We start from the raw sequence: 9,547 nt of genomic DNA, 5'->3' as shown, positions 1-9,547 counted from the left end.
GCTGTCACAGGGGCAAGTTTCTGGTGGTTACTGAAAATTCTTTGCTCCTATGAGCCACAGTCCCGAGCTGCAATCGCACCTGCTGCCAGTGCCATTAGCGAGTGCAAGCGGCTGCCAGCCCCAATCGTCTCTCAGGGCTTCTCCACCTCCCCCTGCTCCTGAGGGGCAATCAGGGCCAGCAGCCGCTGGTCTCACCCACTGCCAGCGCTAGCCCCACTCACACCCATGGCTGGCTCCAGAGCCGCCGCTTGCACTGGCTGCTGGCGCCAGCCCCAATTGCTCCGCACCATCAGCAGGTGTGAGCAGGGCCAGTGCTATCAGTGTGTGGGAGTGGTAGCAGTAGGAGCAGGGCTGCCAGCCGATAAGGGACTGGGGGCCGCAGCAGGAGGGGCAGGGCCAAGGCATGGAGAATTGGCCGAGACCCGTCCCTGTGCCCATTGCAGCCTCGTGACCCACAATTCCTTTCAAGGTGCACGAACTCATGCACTGGGCCCCTAGTCTATGTACAAAGTCCTTTGGAATCTAAAATAGTCTAACTTGCCTAGCCAGTTTGGCTCAGTGGATAGAGCATCGGCCTGCGGACTGAAGGGTCCCAAGTTCGGTTCTGGCCAAGGGCACATGCCTGGGCTGTAGGCTCGATTCCCAGTAGGGGGCATGCAGGAGGCAGCCAATCAATGATTCTCTCTCATCATTGATGTTTCTCTCTATCCCTCTCTGAAATCAATAAAAATATATTTTAAAAATAAAATAGTCAAACTCATAGAAACAGAGAGTAGAATGGTGGTTACCAGAGGCTGAGAAAGGGGGAAACAGAGAGCCAGGCATTGGTCAAAGGGTACAAAGTTTCAGTTAGGGCCTAACTGTTAGGCAAAATGAGTAAGTCCTAGAGATCTACTATATACCATAGTGCCTATAGTTAACAATATTGCATTTTTTCCTTAAAAATTTACCAAAAAGGTAAATCTTATGTTGTGTTCCTATCACCAAAAAAAAAGGAAAAAAAAATTAAAAGAGGGCAGATCGGGCCTGGCCAGGTGGCTCAGTTAGTTGGAGCATCATCCTGTGCACCAAAAGGTTTTGGGTTCACTTCACAGTCAGGGCACATTCCTAGGTTGTGGGTTCGGTCCCTGGTACAGGGTGCAGAGCAACCAATCGATGTTTCTCTCTCACATCCATGTTTCTTTCTCTTCCTTCTTCCCTCTAAAAATCAATTAAAAACAAAACATATTCTTAGGTGAGGCTAAAAATAAGAGGGCAAACAGAAACTTTTGGAGATGATAGATATTACCTCCAAACTCATCAAGTTGTGTACATTAAATATGCACAGCTTTTTTTGTGTCAATCATTTCTCAATGAAGTATTTTTAAAAAGAAAGGAAAAATCCTTTGAAATGTACCAAAGAGCTGCTAGAATCAATAAGTTAATTTAGCAAGGTTGCAGGATACAAGATCAGCATACAAAAATCCATTGTGTGTCTATATACTAGCAACCAAAACATGATAAATTCAGCTTAAGAAATAATACCATTCATAACAGCATCAGGATCAAATCTGACAAAAGATGTGATATTGAGATATGTACACTCACAACTGCAAACCATTGCTGAGAGAAAATTTAAGACCTAAATAAATAGTGAGGCATAGTTCCCTTCTATTCATGGGTAAGAAGACTCTATATTACTTGGATGTCAATTGTTCCCATGTTGATTTATAGATTCACTGTAATCCCAGTCAAAATTCCAGAACACTTTTTTGCAGAAATTGACAAACCGATTCTAAAATTCATAAGAAAATGCAAAGGAAATAAAATAGCCAAACAACTATGAAGAAGAAGAACTAAGTTTTAGGCTTAACTCTACCTTATTTTCATATTATTATAAAGCTATAGTAATCAAGACAGTATGGTGTAGGTGTCAAAATAAACAATTCAATAGAACAGAATACAGCCCAACAACACACCCAAATGTATATGGACAACGGATTTCTTTCTTTCTTTCTTTCTTTTTTTAATCCTTGCCCGAGGATATTTTTCCCATTGAATCTTTTTTTTTTTCTTTTAGACAGAGAGAGAGTGGAAGGGAGAGGGAGAGACAGAAAGAAACACCGATGTGAGAAAGACACATCGATTGGTTGCCTCCTGGCATGCCTCTGACCAGGGCTGGGACCCTGCAACCAAGGTACATGCCCTTGACTGGAATCCAACCGGGGGTCCACAGGTCAACGCTCTATCCACTGAGCCAAACCAGCCAGAGCTGGACTACTGATTTTCAACATGGTGTAAAGGCAATTAATGGGGGAGAAAGATAGTCTTTTCCATAAATGATGCTGGGACAAGTGGATATTCATGCACTCAAAAATGAACTTTAATCCATATCTTCATTATCGTACAGGGCTAAATGTAAGACCTACAACTATGAAATTTCTAGGGGGGAAAAGAGCTTGAGTAAGCAAAGATTTCTTTCATGTGACACCAAAAACATGATTCATAGAAGAATAAATTAATTAAACTGGACTTATCAAAATTTTAAATTTCTACACTTCCAAAGATGCTATTAAGAAAAACAGAGCCAGCCCTAGCCAGTTTGGCTCAATGGATATAGCCTTGGCCTGTGGACTGAAGGGTCCCGGGTTCGATTCCGGTCTAAGGGCACATGCCTGGATTGCAGGCTCAATCCCCAGTAGGGGGTGCAGGAGGCAGCTGATTAATGATTCTCTCTCTCATCATTGATCTTTCAATCTCTCTCTCCATCTCCCTTCCTCTCTCTGAAATCAATAAAAATATTTTTTTAAAGAAAGAAAGAAAAAATAAAAACAGAGCCAGAAGTGGCAGCAGTTGTGGCTGCAGGCCTGCAGGGAGAGGGCTGAGGCTGGGCTAAGCGAAGCACCACGCAGCAGTGCTGAGCTCGCAGCCCTGGAGATGGGCCTGAGATCAGCCACGAGATCTGGAGTGCCCTTAGGGAAAATTGCAAGAATTAGGAGCTTATGTTGAATTATTTTGCATTAGGGATGTTTGAGGTCTTCTGGCATTTGCATCTGCCATGGTTCAATGAAGAATGTCCTGGTTACATTATGGTGATGGTGACCAACAAGAAAAGTCAGGACCTGTCCCTGTTTCTAGGGCACAGTACAATTCAATTCACCTATAGCTCCGTGGTGCACTAGATAAGCTTTACTCCATCCAACTAACCCCTCTAGTCTACAGTCCTCTGACACCAGCATATTCTATAGTAACGTGCCTCCAAACAAGAGCAGTCAGTCGGGGAGGTGAGAGACGGCAGGCCGCTGCACTGCCACCCATGGCGGTTTCTAGCACGAGACCTCAGAAAAGAGATCCCAGAGTTTCTCCAAGTTCACAGAAGCAGAACACCACTAATGTCGGACAGGTGTATGATGATGGCACTGCAACCGACTAAAGTCAACAGTGAAACTTCGGAGGGAGCCAGCAGCCTCTGCAGATGCGATTGATATTAAGCCGGAACCAGGTGACCTCACCAATGAAGACCTCAATTTTGTGCAGGAGAATCCCTTATCTCAGAAAAAAACCTACCGTGACACAGAGGGTTCTTTTCAGCCTTCCGCTGAAATTTATTGACCGTCTGCAAGTCGAACTGCAGATAGTGGTGTTCATTTAAACAGCGATCTCAACCGCAGCAAAACAGTATTCATGCTGCCAAGCAATTCGGTACACAGAACAGCCGGGTAGATGAGACAGGACATTTGTGTGAACCAGAAGTGCTTACCAGCTTAGAATAGATAATCCCGCCTTCAGAAACAACTCAGGAAAAAGTGAGGATTGAGGGGAAAACTTTCGGAAGAGAGAGTTGCCGGTGGTAAGTTCAGTGGTTAAAGTGAAAAAATGCAATCAGGGTGGAGAAGAGGAGCGAGAAGAGGATGTTTGTGGGTCCCGTTCAGGAAGCGCCTCCCATTGTCAGTGCCAGCAAAGCCCAGAGGACACCCTGCTTCCTCCTTCTAAACAAGCTAACAAGAATCTAATTTTGAAAGCTGTATCTGAAGTTCAAGAACCTGTAACAGAAACAACTAACTATTCTACAGTCTCACAGAAACAGACATTTTCAGTTGCTCCCGAAGGAGAAGGAGAAGGAGAAGGAGAAGGAGAAGGAGAAGGAGAAGGAGAAGGAGAAGGAGAAGGAGAAGGAGAAGGAGAAGGAGAAGGAGAAGGAGAAGGAGAAGGAGAAGGAGAAGGAGAAGGAGAAGGAGAAGGAGAAGGAGAAGGAGAAGGAGAAGGAGAAGGAGAAGGAGAAGGAGAAGGAGAAGGAGAAGGAGAAGGAGAAGGAGAAGGAGAAGGAGAAGGAGAAGGAGAAGGAGAAGGAGAAGGAGAAGGAGAAGGAGAAGGAGAAGGAGAAGGAGAAGGAGAAGGAGAAGGAGAAGGAGAAGGAGAAGGAGAAGGAGAAGGAGAAGGAGAAGGAGAAGGAGAAGGAGAAGGAGAAGGAGAAGGAGAAGGAGAAGGAGAAGGAGAAGGAGAAGGAGAAGGAGAAGGAGAAGGAGAAGGAGAAGGAGAAGGAGAAGGAGAAGGAGAAGGAGAAGGAGAAGGAGAAGGAGAAGGAGAAGGAGAAGGAGAAGGAGAAGGAGAAGGAGAAGGAGAAGGAGAAGGAGAAGGAGAAGGAGAAGGAGAAGGAGAAGGAGAAGGAGAAGGAGAAGGAGAAGGAGAAGGAGAAGGAGAAGGAGAAGGAGAAGGAGAAGGAGAAGGAGGAGAAGAAATGGTCCAGGGGAAAGCAGGACATCTAGACTAAGTTCCCCCGTTAAAGAAGAAAAGACAAAAGGAGATAATATTTTTTAAAAGTCAAGGAACTCAACAGAGGCTCTTGTTCGCTGGCTGCAGATTGACCCATGAATGGCAGAAACTGCACATAAGCCCAGCTGAGGCGAGTGAACTTGGAAAAAGTTTGGGGCCCGTGGCACACGCTGGCCTGCCTGTGAAAATGGGCATGAATGTGCTTACCACCACTCTGTTTCACCTTGCGTAGTTTTCCCCAATTGTAAATTTGCTAAAAAATGTTTGCTTGTCCATCCAAATGGTAAACATGATGCAAAATGTACTAAGCCAGATGGTCCCTTCACGCATATGAGAATGCCAATGCTGCCTCCAAAACCAGTGATAACACCAACACCGTCTTCTAGCCGTCAGCTCTGCCGTTACTTCTCTGCTTATAAGAAAACGGAATGTCCCTTCTATCATCCACAACACTGCAGATTTAACAGTCAGTGTACACGACCTGCCTGCACGTTTTACCATCCCACCATTACGTGCCACCATGACATGCCTTGAAATGGGTTCGGCCTCAAACCAGTGAGTGACAGCCAGTCCTAGCTGGCAGAACATTGTGAAGTTTGAAATTTTTCATCTAATGATGAAAGAGATTCTATAGAACTTGTCAAATCTTTGAAACTGAAATATATTGCTTTCATAACATGAACAAAAGAAGACAGAATGAGAAAAGATATTTGAAAAATGCATATTTGATAAGGAACTTGTATCCAGAATATTTAAAAAGTCTCAAAATTCAATAGTAAGAAAACAAATAACCATTTTTTTAAAGGGTCAAAAGATTTGAACAGGTTCTCACCAAAGAAGATATATGGGTTCATAAAAGCACATGAAAAGATGCTCAACATCATTAGCCATCAGAGAAATGGAAATTAAAATGACAGTGATTATATATATATATTTCAAAAACCAGGTCTGTGGTGACATTGGGATAGGGTAGCAGAGGTGAGAGGTTGGAGAAATGGACAAGAGGAAATATGGGGGAGTGATGGATATGTGCATTATCTTGACTGTGGCAATGGTTTCAAGGGTGTATACATGTGTCAATACTTATCAAATTGTACAGTCTAAATATGTAAAATTTATTGTAAGTCAATTATACCTTAATAAAACTGTTTAAAACAAAAGTCTGTGGGGAGTAGAGTTCACTAGTTCTTAACTGCCCATATCCCTGCATCCATAATTCAGACATTGAGGGAAGCACTTAATTACCACAAGGGCAAAGAAATTAAAATCATAAACAATTTAGTCTGATAAGTATATAAATCATCCAAGGCAGGAGGGGAAAATTAGGGAAGAGATAACACAGTGGAGAATATGAACAGTTACTGCTGAGAGTTGGAAACACTGCAGAGAAAGAAGAGAGAGAGAAGTGAGTTTTCAGCCCAACACAAGCCCTTTCTCTCCATCTTTATGCTACCTGCTCTTTCCCAAGAAGCCAAGCCAATGTTTAACTGCCGTGGGTCCTGTGGTCGGTTCTGCTCCCTTACTCCTTGAGCACCTGGGCAACCTGCCCCAGAGGACAAGGTCCACACCTACCAAGCAGAGCCACTGGCCCTAAAAGTGGGGAAGGAGTGAGGGGCAGGATAGAGCCCAAGAGGGATCCAAGTGCAGACCATGGAGTCCCCTGAGCCACTCTGGCCTTTTCCCAGTCACCACCACTGAAAGATGGAGTTAGTACTGGAGATAGAGGTTGGCATTCACAGCTACCTGCTGCTTCCCCATATCCACCATGTTCATCTCCTTCCCCAAATTCTAAAATGCCCTGGCACTCTTCCCCATGGGATGGGAGAGACCACATGCCCATCCTAGAAAGGCATCATTCTGCTGGCCACCCTTCGCAAAAGCCACTATGTAGTGTCACCTGTAATGTTCCAGGTGACATTTTTAAAGACATAAACTGATGATAGTCCACATGAGCAACACAACAATGAGCATACATCAATTATGCTATAATCTACACTAGTCTGTCCAATACTGAGCATTAAGTAATTAACTCGAAGTGGCACCAAACTGTCACATGTAGATACTCTTACAGAAAGAAACGTGCTCCTTGTCTCTCTTTGTTCTTTAGTATCTACAAGCAGCATCAAGGAGCACAGAGTCCCCTGGTGCCGGGTGTCAGTTAGTCCCCTTTACTGTGGTGTCCCTAGGCTCTCTCTCCCTACAGTTAGAGCTGAGGTTTACTCTGTCGCTGCCCTTCCCCCACAGTCCTTACCCTCAAGAGCCCTAGTTCTGAGAGGTCCGGCTGTGGTACACTCTGTGGTGGTCCATTCTGGGTGTTGAAGAACTCAGTCAGCTGGCAGCCAGGATCCAAGGAGCTAGAGAGGCTCCTGCTGAAAGGCCCATGTTCCGAAGCACCCAGGCCCTGGGTGTTCAGGGACTGAAGATGAGAGGGAAGAGGTGGGAAGTGGGGTGAGGAAGAGGGGAGCACCTGTCCTAACATGAGGTGGTCTCCAGCTGGTGGCCTATGACTTGCACAAACAAAAGATTCTCAGCACAGGTGACCTCTGCCCCCTGGTTTTTAGCAACCTGGACTAAGAAATTCAGTATAAAATAATTGGCAGGTTATTTGCTTTTGTCTGAACTGAGATTGGCAGGCAAGTAATTTAAATTCCCTCCTGGCAGATTCAAATCATGTTGCCTAAACCCTCTCCTACCACCTTTCCCATGGCGGGCCTCAGGTGATCCAGTCTCCCCAGCCCTATGGCCAGAGCTTTAGGGGGGCAGACCCTGGTGGAAGATTATGTTTGCTTTTCCCTCCAGGGAGTTGAGGGTGGAGAGCAAGGAAAATAATTCAAATGTGCAGCTTCTCAGCAACTTCGTCAGTCATGACCCATCCCCACCACCGCCAGACACACAGGGTACACGGCTACCACTACGTAGCACAGCACTCATATCGGCTTACTCCCCACCCCCAGGAGGGAGACCACCCCGAGAAGAGATAAACTTCACCTACTCCTGAGTGTTGCCTAAATAACTCATACTTCCTATTTCCAATTCTCTCTCCCCTGATCTTAAACCAGTCTTTGCCCCACACTCCACTGTAACTATTCTTACAAAGTCACACTGCTAAAGCTAATAATCGATTCTCATTTCTCATCTTTCTTAAGCTATCTGCGGCATCTGGTTAGTTCTCTCTCCCTCCTCCCTGCAAGCATTGCTTTTCTTGCCTCCAAAACACTTCATTTTCTTGGTTTTCCTCCTCCATTGCTGGTTTCTCCTCTGTCTCTTTTGTTGGCTTTTCTCAAATCCCCAAATCCTGGGTGTCTCAGAACATGGGCCTTCCAGCTGAAAGTGGTCTGCTTCTGCCCTTACTTCCCTATAATTAGTTCTCAACACAGCAGCCTGAGAGATTATTTTAAAATGTGAGGTCATGCCCTAGCCGGTCAGGCTCAGTGGATAGAGCGTTGACCTGTGGACTAAAGGGTCCCAGGTTCGATTCTGGCGAAGGGCACATGCCCAGGTTGTGGGCTTGATCCCCTCTATTCTTGCAAGGGGACATGCAGGAGGCAGCCAATCAATGATTCTCTCTCATCATTGATGCTTCTATCTCTCTATCTCTCTCCCTTCCTCTCTGAAATCAATAAAAAAATATTTTTTAAAAAAAGAAAAACAGAATTTTGTTCCTTAAATGTTATAAATAAATAAATAAATAATAAAGATAAATGAATAAATAAATAAAATGTAAGACCATGCCAATCCTGCTCAAAACTCTGCCATGACTCCCCATGTCACTGAGTAAAAGCCAGTCTTAAATAGCTGACAAGGCCCTACACAATCTGCCACTTCATTCTCTTTGCTTTTCTGACCTCACCTTCTAATTACTTCCCTCTCTGCAGCTCCTCATACAAGCCAATCAGCCTCTTGCTTTAGGACAGCGGTTCTCAACCTGTGGGTCGCGACCCCTTTGGGGGTGGAATGACCCTTTCACAGGGGTCGCCTAAGACCATCGGAAAACACATGTATAATTACATATTGTTTTTCTGATTAATCATTATGCTTTAATTATGTTCAATTTGTAACAATGAAAATACATCCTGCATATCAGATATTTACATTATGATTCATAACAGTAGCAAAATTACAGTTACGAAGTAGCAACGAAAATAATTTTATGGTTGGGGGTCACCACAACATGAGGAACTGTATTAAAGGGTCGCGGCATTAGGAAGGTTGAGAACCACTGCTTTAGGACCATTAAACCTTCTGTTTCCTCTGCTTGAAGAACTCCCCCCCGCCGCCCCGCCCCATACCACACGGCCAACTCTCCCACCACAGCAAGCCTTTGCTCCAATGTGACCAATGTGACCAACCCACCCACACTTTTGACCCCCTTTACCCAGCTCTGCTTGGTCTTTTCCACAGCTCTCATTCACTTCCGATAGACTGTGTAACTTCCCTATTTCCTATGTTTGTCTCCCTCTTCTAGAATATAAGTCCACAAGGACAGTGAATTGGTCTTTTTGTTTATAAATGCATCCCAACCACATAGAATGATTCCTGGCACATGCTCGGTACTCAGTAATGGTTACTGAATGACAGGGTCCGGGTCAGGGTGGTTGGCTATGTGATGGGGCACCTGACTGAGATTAGAGACTCTAGAGAGCCATTAGGATGAGGCAGGTGCTTGGAGTGGATCGGCCACAGGCCCTGGAGAGAGCAGGCATCCCTCCCATCTTTCTCCCTAAAAAGCCTGCTAGTTGCTTCTGATTTCAGATGGGCTTCCTTTTCCCTTTCTTTTCTTTCTTTCTTTATATAT

The 9,547-nt window shown here is 44.9% G+C and overlaps 1 protein-coding gene and 1 pseudogene across 3 annotated transcripts in view; one reads left to right on the top strand and one right to left on the bottom strand.

Annotated features, from left to right (window-relative positions):
* The window catches only part of SLC6A13 (solute carrier family 6 (neurotransmitter transporter), member 13), a 49,701-nt gene that overhangs the window by 33,584 nt on the left and 6,570 nt on the right, over positions 1-9,547 (bottom strand). The gene's annotated exons all lie outside the window — the stretch shown is intronic.
* Positions 2,876-5,315, top strand: LOC102247640 (annotated as a pseudogene).

The sequence above is a fragment of the Myotis brandtii genome, unplaced genomic scaffold, assembly GCF_000412655.1.
Source record: "Myotis brandtii unplaced genomic scaffold, ASM41265v1 scaffold216, whole genome shotgun sequence".
In the NCBI taxonomy this organism is placed as follows: Eukaryota; Metazoa; Chordata; class Mammalia; order Chiroptera; family Vespertilionidae; genus Myotis; species Myotis brandtii.
Note: the sequence above shows the minus strand (reverse complement) of the source record. Positions and strands in the feature narration are given on the sequence as shown.